General features: G+C 38.6%; 1 pseudogene; it reads left to right on the top strand.

The window, feature by feature from the left end:
- Positions 1-10,649: 10,649 nt before the first annotated feature.
- On the top strand, positions 10,650-10,748 carry LOC132315382 (small nucleolar RNA R71; annotated as a pseudogene).
- Positions 10,749-11,571: the final 823 nt, after the last annotated feature.

The raw sequence follows: 11,571 nt of genomic DNA, 5'->3' as shown, positions 1-11,571 counted from the left end.
CAAACTAGTACACAAATCTAGTCCCGATCATCAAAATAAAGAGCGGACCTTTTATTAAAGTTTTATTGTTCTAGGTGCACTTATTCTTTTCACTCGATTTATTATTATTATTATTATTATTATTATTATTATCCATAAGGATCAGAGATAGAAGTATGGTGCAATGTGTTGATCTATTAAGCTTTCTAGTGATCCATGAGGTCAAGCGTTAGGTCAATGACTCCCAAACCGGACGGCTTTAGGGCATTAGACGTTCAAACACCCTTAAGGACTTACAAGCTCAAATCAACTAGGCTACAAATCAAAACAACCTCAATCTAATCATTTCCCACTTCTTACCTTTTAGGAGAAGTCCTCACTTTTTTATTTTCTTTTGCAACCTTTTTATTTTTTTTTTTAGATCCAATTATTAACCTAGAGTTTGGGCCCTCCACCTTTCAGCGTGAGAAATTCAATGCTTGATGATGTTAGAATCCTGGCTACTCAATGAAAAGGGTTGGTCATCCACTTTTATCAAGATGAAAGCTTTCAATGCATTACTAGCCTAATTGGGATATAACCAAATTAATAATCAACAAAGCATGTACCCCACAAATGAATGCTAGTGTACGCCTGTGCTAATGTAGAATCCTAGAGTGAATCTCAAAACAATTACAAAATCAGGATGATGTGGACCATAAATATAAGCAAGATATCAATCTTTCGAAAAATTTACTCCTAAATGGCATCCACAAGGCATACAAGGAATATTGGACTCTTAAGTTAAACAATTTTTAAATTCTAAGCAATATAGTCCTCAAAAGATCAAAATCATAGCTAGTCATGAACCAATCATAAAAATCTCTCAAATACAGTAATCATGCTCAAAATTTTGAATTGAAAGCAAATACGGTAAACAACACCATTACCCCCAAACTTAAATGGCACAATGTCCTTAATGTGCAAAGAGAACAAAGGAAAGAGTATACCAGTGTAGCTATGACGAAGAATGGCCGGGACACAAGTATCCAAAGTGGGTGGTATAAACCCCCATACTTGGAATAAATTGTGGTCCTGAAAAGATGGCACTTGGATAAAACTCATTAGATAACAAAAGGGATAATAATAGTGCGCAGTGGATATATAAGTGTAAATGGGACAAGAACTGAAGTAAAGAAAGACGAAAAAGGGTGGTCCTGAAAATTGGGCAGCACTTTCTCTCACTGAAGTCACTGGGATGCATGGCCGGTGTTTGCCGCACCACCGTCAAACTTGAGAGTGCGTGGATTTTAAGGCGAGGGCCAATAGTTTTACATTTATAGAAGCCACTACTACCTTTCACTATAAATATAGCTAGGGCGAGTAGGGATCGTCCCAAGGGATTGTGAGGATTGAGCAATGTCGTGGAATCGTTATTAGGGCTAGTAGGTCGAGTGATCAAACAATTGGTTGGTTGGTTGATTAGATAACAACTAAATTCAACTAAGTGATAACAAAAGAATGCAATTAAGAGTAAGTAAGAGAGAGAGAGATCTTGGGGATTTAGAGATCACCACCAAGCAATGCAATTCTATACCATTGACAAGTGATTAATGAGGGCAAATGGTGTGTTGCAATATTGGTGTGTGTGTGTGTGTGTGTTAGGTTGATTCAACAAGCAAAGATGACTAGTTAAGCATGTATTGTTTAAACATCATGTGAAAGGCACAGTATATCTAAGTAATGAAGCATATATTGTCTAAACAACATATGAAAGGCACAATAGATCAAAACAAGTCATTAATCCTTTTATTAAGCTCACAATAAAAAACAACACAAGGTTAAAGACATATGCTACTTGCATTCAAAAGCTTGGATCATCAAACAACAAGCATAGATTGTCTTCCCATTTAACACCACACTACAACTATACTACATCTACACTACTAGCATGAAAATAAACTAGGGAAGAGGCACAATCCATCAAGGAATAAGTATGAACCATCAAGAGAATCACAAGAGCATTCCTTTAAGTATTATATTTTGACAATCTCTAAATCTATAGCATCAATACACATAGACATGCATCAATAACACTAAATCTAGAGATAAGCACATGAACATCTATTCTAGCATACATAGACATATGGATATAATGAAATGATCAATTAGAAGCATTAAACCACATAAATCATTGAATAAACAAGATCTATATATATCAAAGTGTCAAAACATCAATTACAACACTAATTCTTCAATAATACACAAGATTAAGATATAGAAAGCATGCTTGGGGCTAACTTTAGCCCCAAGAGGATGTCTAGCCACTCATGGTGATGTTGCTCCAACCCTCAAGGGCTAACTCCATGGTTGAAATCTGCTCCTTGTTGATGAAGAACTCCAATGGTGTCTCTAGCCTCCTCCTCCTCTAAGCTTGCTCCCCAAGAGATTAAACCCTAGAATAGTCTATATGTCTCAAAAAGTGCATCATATTCCTTTTATAGGTAGGTCAAGTGGCACACAAAATGAGCTGGGGTCATGCAAAGAATATTCTCTAATGATTAGATAGAGGATGGATTGCACAAGCTGGAAATTTAACTTTTTCGCACTGAAGGAAGTTCGATCGATCGAACTTTGGACTTGGATCGATCGAACTGGCTGAGATCCATCGAACTTAGACTGTATCGATCCAACTGGTTGAGCTTTTTGGGAAAAGACAAATTTGAGATATTTTGAGAGATATTTTTGGGAAAAGGACAAAAGGGGTTAGTGGGTGGTACAGCTGTGGATAGGATCAATCATTTGAATAAGGATAAAAGTGTTCGATCGATTGAAGGGTGGTATTGGATCGATTGAACTTTTGGACTTTATACTTTTGGGCCAAGGCTTGGATCTATCTTGAAGTGCTGAGATCGATCATTGTTAGATCGATCAAACCTTGAACTTGGATCGATCGAACTTTGCTGCTTCCCACCTTTGGCTTCATTTGCTTCTTTCTTTCTCTACTTTGCTCATTTCTTTGTTTAATCCCAGAATTGCTTCAATTAAGCTCTTATTTGGATGAGTTAGCTTATTTTTGAGATAAGTGCTTGAAAATGGAAATAATACGAAATCAATCTAAAACGGTAAAGTAAGATAGATAAAGGTGCTAGAATGCTTAAGCTTAAGGGGTTTAAATACGCACTTTTTAGTGCTTATCACACCCATAAACTTAAATATTGCTAGTCCCTAACAATGTACTAGAAAGTAAAGAAATGAAATGAACAACTAAACAACTATAACTAGAAAGCAATAAATGGATAACGCCACTTTCGTAGGGAACATGATTGCACTTATCATATACAACAAGCCTTTTAAACCCCTAGGTTACCCCTAGTGGACGAGTGAAGTCTCGTGAGGGTTTCCAGAAATGGTACCCACAAACATTAAGCTCATTCTTTGAAAAGAGGCACCAATATTGTAAACAAGCATTGGGAGAAAACTACTTTAAGTATGCAATTTTTCAAACATTTCCAAGCAATCTCCCAAAATCTCAACATCAAGCAAGCAAATATGGTCCTCCACACATCAAGAAAATGATTAGCAAATCAAAATAACTCTAGAATCCTTTTGATTGGACCGGCGTCAAATGTGTTGCTATCTAAGCCAACTAAAGAATTAATCACATCTTTACCCTCAAACTAGCATACAAATCTAGTACCGATCATCAAGATAAAAAGTGGACCTTTTATTAAAGCTTTATTGTTCTAGGTGCGCTTATTCTTTTCACTCGATTTTTTTTTTTTTTTTTTTTTAGGATTAAAAATAGAAGTATGGTGCAATGTGTTGATCTATTAAGCTTTCTAGCGATTCATGAGGCCGAACGTTAGGTCAATGACTCCCAAACCAGACGGCTTTAGGGTATTAGGCATTCAAATACCCCTACGGACTTACAAGCTCAAATCAACTAGGCTACAAATTAAGACAACAACCATCTAATCATTTCATACTTCTCACCATTTGGGAGAAGTCCTCACTTTTTATTGCTTTTGCAACTTTTTTTTTTTTTTTTTTTTTTTTTTTTTTTTTTTTTTTCAGTTATTAACCTAGAGTTTGGGCCCTCCACCTTTCGGTGCGAGAAGTTCAGTGCTTGGTGAGGCTAAAATCCCGGCTACTTAGTGAAAAGGGGTTGTTATCCACCTTTATCAAGAATGAAAGCTTTCAATGCACTACTAGCTCAGTTGGGATATAACCAATTCAATAATCAACAAAGCATGTACCCCACAAATGAATGCTAGTGTGCACCGGCGCTAGTGTAGAATCCTAGAATGAATCTCAAAACAATCACAAAATCAAGATGATGTAAACCACAAGTGCAAGCAAGATATTAATCTTTCGAAAAATTTACTCCTAAATGGCATCCACAAGGCATACAAGGAGTATTGGACTCTGAAGTCAAGCAATTTTTAAATTTTAACCAATATTGTTCTCAAAAGATCAAAATCATAGCTAGATATGGACCAATTATAGAAATATCACTCAAATACACAAGTCATGCTCAAAATTTTGAATTTAAAACTAACTAACACTGTAAAGCACCATTCCCCCCAAACTTAAATAGCACAATGTCCTCAATGTGGAAAGAGAACAAAGGAAAGAGTATACCAGTGCAACTAAGCAAGAATGATCGGGACTGAAGTATCCGAAGTGGGTGGCATGGCCCCCCCAAACTTGGGATTAACTGTGGTCTTGAAAATTGGCATTTGGATAAACTTATCAAATAACAAAATGGGATAATCTGTGCACAGTGGACATGCAAGTGTAAATGGGATAAACAGATAAAGAAATGAAAGAGGTATAAGGGTGGTCCTGAAAATTGGGTAGCACTCTCTTACTGAAGTCACTGTGATGCACTTGATGGAGTCAAACATACAGATATGAGAATATAATCATATGACATCCACAATAAAAACACACACACACACACACACACACACACACATATATATATATATATATATATATATATAAAGGTACTGGTACATCAAAAGATCTAAGCCAATAGACCGACTACAAAAATAATAATGTACAGTGACAAAAGTAAAGTATTAATAAGAGAGAGGGATCATGAGATAAAAGGGACTGGGAGCTCAGGAGGATGAGGTAGGACGGGCAGGTCTGGCTCCGCGGATATCTTTGGATAGATCTCGGAACATGGTCGCGACATCTGTGCGGAAGGCAGCAAAATCAGCTCTGTGGGCTATGAGATCAGCTCGGATGGCAACAACAGTATCCTCAAGCGTCTACAGATGTACTCCAAAGCTGGGGGTCAGATTTGGAGCCTCAAGCATAGATGAATTAGAAGAAAGCTCCTGCGTCTGATCTTGCTCATAAATGGGCGACCTGGCAGGAGAGTACTGCTCTGTATCATCTGCAGGGCGCTCTAAGTCTATATCTATATGCTCGGCAGCTGGATCGACTGGTGCGTCGTCCACTGCGGGATGTGCTGCTGCTGCCTCTGCCTGTGCTTGTGCCTCTGCCTGGGCCTCCTCCTCCTCTAACTCCACTGCAGCCACTATCACGTGGTCCTGTAGTCTGGTAATAATAGATTGGTAGTTCTTATCCTAGTCCTTCTTTAGGAAGTGATATGAACCTCTCTCGGGGTGCTCTCGAGGATGGATGGGGTAACGCTGATCTATGAGAATCTGGGTGATGAGGTGGCTGAAAGGAAGAGACTTAGCCCGTTTGGGCATCTCCTTGCTGATGTACTCGTCATAAAGCTTCCTCATCACGCTCCAGATGAGCGCTGGAATGGACACCCAGTGCCCGGTGTAGAAGGCGTAGAGGGCTGTCAAATAATTGTCCCTTCTCTAAATCTTGTGCCCCGCTATGTATATGTTCCGATAGAGAACGGAATCGGTAAACCACAGGTCGTCTGGAAGGAATGTCCGAGTGGCGAAGGTCTCGCAACTGGCATGGTGACCTGTAAGAAAAACTGCCATGTCGGCATATGAAGGCTTGTATAGCCTCGGATATGTCTCCTGAAGCTCTAGAGGACATCTGTGTGAACAGCAGCAAGAGCGGGCTAGAGAGTCCACTGTGATGGTGATCGGATGGTCATCTACAGAAGTGACTAGCTCTGCTGTGGTACGCGGCGATGGTCGGAGGTTCTGGTAGAACAACCGTACCAGCCGCGGGTGGACCGGCTCTGTGACGGGGGCAAGAATAGCGGTCAGGCCCCTCTGTATGATGTCATGGTAGGCGGATCGGGTCAGCACTGATCTAGAGAAGAAGGCCGTGTCGAATACTGACTCATGGTCGATCGTCATATGCGCATATCGAGGCGCGGGCCTATCACTCTCCAAATGAGCTGGCTGAGCCGGTATAAGTGAATGCTCAGCTCTAGTCTGCGGTGGAGATGGTGATGGTGTAAAAGCAGGATGAGCCACAGAGGTGGATAGCATATGGTCATCCTCAGGCTCATGAGATGGTGACTGAGGTGGGGTAGCCTGTGTTGGCTCCTCCTGTGCATAAGAGGGCTCTGCTGGCTCCTCTGTCCATGTTGCCTGTTGGCAACGGTCTTCCTCTTAACCATGGCCTGCAAAAAGAAAAAGAAAAACTTGCAATGGGAGTTAATACCAGAGTAAGAAATTTTAAGCACAATATAGAAACATGAATGTCAAGTAAAATAGACAAAACAGATATGATATGAATCTATGCAAGCGGAAGGATATGAAACATGCTAAACAATGTAAGTATGAAGTGCATCCAATGTGGAATATCACAGGCATTGGGCATATATGAGATAGCATGAACATAAGATATGATGAATGAAGTGTGTGTGTGAGATCTGTGAAGTTCGATCGATCATAAAAAGGAGTGAGATCGATCACAAAAGTTGGATCGATAAAAAATAAGTGAGATCGATCTCACAACTTTGATCGATCTCACAACTTCGATTGATCAGAGATATGAGTTCGATCGATCTTTCAAGATCGATTTGAGATACAAGTTCGATCGATCGAACTATGCAACGTTGAAAACTCAAAGGTCACAGATCTGTGACTTTGGAAGCACGAGGCCCACACGAACGTGTTTGTGGGCCCATCAATACAACAAATCAATCAATTCCAATCCACTGTTCGAAGCCCATACTCCCAAATCGAATCAAATATATACACATATATACACGTATATATATATATATATATAGACACAAATGCTTCAAGCTTCAACAATAGAGGATTTTGTCATGTATATAGTTTGTATTCAACATATAAAGCATGTATGCACAAGATTGAAGCTTAAATCATAAGGGACATTCTCGAATCTTACCTCAAACGAAGAGAGAAGTGGAGATGTGGAAGAGTGAAGATGAATCCAAAAAGGGAGAGAGAGATTGATGCTTAGATGCTTGACGGAAAGTTCACCGGAGGTAGGAGAGGTGATGGGATGCGGCGGCGATGAGGGGGGGTTACGGTTTGCAGAGAGGGTGAGATTGATCTAAGGTATCGATCTAGAAAACACTCAGTTTTATTTTTAAAAACATTCCCAACAGAGTTTGATCGATCGAACTTCAACTGAGATCGATTGAACTTTGATGAACTCTCTTCAAAGTCTTTTTGGATTTTTAAAATTTTTGAAAATTGCAAAATTAAAATTGAAAATTGGAATTAAAAATTGGAAAATAAAGTAAAATAAAATAGAATAAAATATTTTTGGTTTTTTTTTTTAAAATTAAATTTAATTGAATAAACAATTTTAATTAAAAACTAATTAAAATATTTTTGAATTTTTAAAAACTTTTTGAAAAATAAAATGAAATGAAAATAAAATAAAAGTGAAAATATTTTTGGATTTTTGAAAATTTGAAAAGTCAAAACAAAGTCAAAATAATGAAATGAAGAATTGAGATCGATCGAAACAAGAGTTCGATCGATCAGATAGAGAACAAAAATATATAGGTTTTTGGCTCAGAAAATTGTCTAAGTGTTGGAACTTGAAGATCGATCGAACTTGGAAGTTGGATCGATCAAAAAACTTTCTGATCGATCTTGGAATGTTTCGATCGATCAGACAGAGAGGTGAAATATGCAGGTTGATGCAGGCTCAAAATTTTTTTAAGTGTTGAATCATGAGATTGATCGAACTTGGAAGTTGGATCGATCGAAGGTCTCTTGATTGATCTAAGAGTTAGTTTGAACGATGGGACCGAGAGGTGATTTGGATGCAGGTTTCTACAGGTCGAAAAATTTTCTAAGTGTTGGATGCAGAGTGGAGTTCGATCGATCGAACTTAGGTTTGAGATCGATCGAACTATGCAGAATGCTCAATAATGACATGAAAGCTCATGCAATCCTTACCAAAGTTCCTTTCAATGCATATGAGAACCAAAAACAAGTATCTAGACTTCGCAAGAAATGAAATGAAAGATAGAAATGGGGGAGGAATAGGGTTTTGACACCCTACGAAATGTCGTTGCTAGTCTTTAACATCTCTAGCAAGACATTGGGCTCTTTTAGCCCGGATCAAAGATCTTATAATGCATCCCCTCTTTAATGGGGTGATAGATGCTTTGAACTCCGCCCAACAAATGGTTCTTTGGAGAACTTGTTGGATTAAGCTCAAAAGAAACCTTTGGTCCTTTGTCTATGCAATCACAACCTTTGGGCTTCCATGCCCTTTTAAAGCAAGAATTTGAAACAAGATTTTGAGAATGCAAGGTTGAAGATGATCCTTTTGAAGTTTTAGTCTTACACAAAAGCTCATTTCCTTGACATTGTAGATCATGACATTTATCTACAACATTAACCTCTCCTTCATATTTGTCAAATGAATTGGGCGTGGGATTAAAGATATTAAACTTTACCTTCATGTGGCCAAATGAGATCTTCATTATCCCCATCCTACAATTGATGTTGGCATTAGCGGTTGCCAAGAAAGGACAGCCAAAGATAATGGGAATTTGGCTCTTAGGATTGGGGACCGGTTCTATGTCTATGACAACGAAATCAACCGGGAAGAAGAATTTATCAATCTTAATCAAAACATCCTCAATTATACCCCTAGGCTTCTTAATGGGTCGGTCGGCAAGTTGCAAAACTACCGACGTCGGTTTCAATTCACCTAGGCCCAATTTGACATAAACCGAGTATGGAAGAAGGTTAACACTTGCTCCTAAGTCAAGAAGCGCCCGATTAATGATATGATCACCAATAATGCATGATGTAGTGGGTAAACCGGGGTCCTTAAACTTTTGAAGAGTGTTATGCTATAAAATTGAGCTTACTTGCTTGGTCAAAACCACTTTTCTTGGTGCTTTGCTCTTGTTCTTCCGCTTTTGGGTGCACAAGTCTTTCAAGAATTTGGTATAAGCCAGAATTTGCTTGATTGCATCCAATAGTGGAAGATTAACTTTCACTTGCCTAAACATTTCCATAATTTCATTGGTTTTTGCCTTTTGTTTGTCTTTTGAAATGGATCCTTTTAAGGCATCCAGAAATGGAAATTTTGGTTCAAACACTTTTTCAGAATTTTCTTTTAAACTCTCTTCAACACAAGAAGTTTTCAAATCATTTTTCAACAAAACCTTTTCAACATCATTTTTCAAAATTTCCTTTTCAAACACATTTTTCAAAACTTTCTCATTTACAAGGTCATGTATATGCAATGAAGGAGAAATGGGATGTGAAACGGGATGGGTGACAACTTGAGGTTGCACAGGTTCACTCTCTTCATTGGACATTCTAACTTGATTGTCCACAATCCTACCACTCCGCAAGGTAGTCACCCCATTAACATGTTCAATGGTGTGGCCTTCCGATGAGGAATGGGTTTCCACGACACATTGTTGCTTAGATGGGGCATTTATAGGCATCTTTCCCTTCTCTCTTGCATTGAGAGTGCTTACTAATTGCCCTACTTGGGTTTCTAGCTTCGCAATAGATTGAGAGTGAGAATGAAGCAATTGAGTGTTAGCCTTTAAAGTGCCCAAAGCATTCAAAACTTTTTCTTTAAAGGCGGGACTTCTAGTATTACCTTGGGAATAAGATTGGTTGGGAAAATGAGAATTAGCAAATTGATTCCCTTGTGATTGATAAGGTGTATAACCTTGGGATCCTTGGTTTTAAAGTGGAGGTGGAATGTACTTCCCTTGAAAATCGCCTTAGGAAGGATTTGAGCCCTCTCTTTGGTTTTTCCAAGAGAAATTCGGATGATTCCTCCAACTTGGATTATAGTGATTGCCATAAGGATTGTTCCCTTGGTTCACAAAAGCTGCATTGACTTGTTCATTAGGTTCATTTTGGACTTGTCCGTGAGGACAATGAGAAGTAGAATGAAGAACACTAGAACAAGTCATACATGTTTCATTTGATGCATGATGAGAATGGTTAGGGAAGAAAGATACTTGGTTCGCCGAGTTTTGGTTAATCAAAAATTGATCAAACCTTTGAGATAAAGACTTCATTTCGGCGGCTATTTCATTTGAATGGTCAACTTAATGTAAGCCAACACTCTTCCTACCTTGTGAATTTCTACCATTCTTGGATGATAGTGTTCTATGCAAAGAATTTTCACTCATGCTCTCATAAAGACGCCACACGTTATCCTCATGCCTATCAATGTATAAGCAACCCATGGAAGCATCAACCATGCCCTTATAGTTGTCCGATAAGCTCTCAAAGAAATATTGAACTAATTGCCATTTGGGCATGTCATGATGTGGACACTTCCTAAGCAATTCATTGAAGTGTTCCCATGCCTCATGAAACGTTTCTCCATCCCCATGTGAAAATTCTCGAATTGAGGTTCTCATGACATTGGTCTTAGAAACCGGATAGTACTTCTTCAAGAATTCTTGTTGCATTTCTGCCCAATAAGTGATTAAAAAAGGCCTAAGATTGTTAAACCAATACTTTGCCTTGTCTTTTAAGGTGAATGGAAAAAGTTTGAGTCTTAAAACCTCTTCCGGCATGTCTGTATATTTTACGGTGGAGTATACTTCAAGATACTCATCCAAATGCTTGTAAGGTTCTTTACTTGAAAGTCCATGATAGTTAGGAAGCATTTGAATGGTTTGTGGCTTAATTTCATAATGATGTGCTCTAAATGGAGGCAATTGGATGTATGTAGGTGTATTATACTCGTTAGGCACATAATGGTCTCTTAAAGTAAGAGATGGATTAGCTACTTGAGGTGCAACATGAACACCTTGGTTTTGAATTCCTTAATTGATGATGGGAGGTTGTGGAGCATACATTGGCCTTGGCATTCCATATGGAACTTGGCCTTGTTATTGTGGTGGTTGGTGAATGAATGGCCTAGGCATGCCTAATGGTACTTATATGTTCTCATTGTGCACATTGGGATGAAGGATACCTTGTTGGTCTATGTGACCAAGGTCCTCAACATAATTATCATTATGGTCATCCATTGATAGATTGGCTCTATTTGAACTTCCTCTTCCCCTAGGATTTCAAACGATAGATTCAAGATGCAAATGAAGAGGGACAAGAGTTGGTCTTAATGAACGACGTCCATGCATGCATAATGCAAAACACAAAGAAACATAAAGAATGACAAACACTATGCCTTCACAACAATGCAATTAGACTTCTTCCACAAACACTTAAT

The sequence above is a fragment of the Cornus florida genome, unplaced genomic scaffold, assembly GCF_030987335.1.
Source record: "Cornus florida cultivar Cherokee Brave unplaced genomic scaffold, ASM3098733v1 CherokeeBrave_3.0.0_Hap2_Chr06, whole genome shotgun sequence".
NCBI lineage: Eukaryota > Viridiplantae > Streptophyta > Magnoliopsida > Cornales > Cornaceae > Cornus > Cornus florida.
Note: the sequence above shows the minus strand (reverse complement) of the source record. Positions and strands in the feature narration are given on the sequence as shown.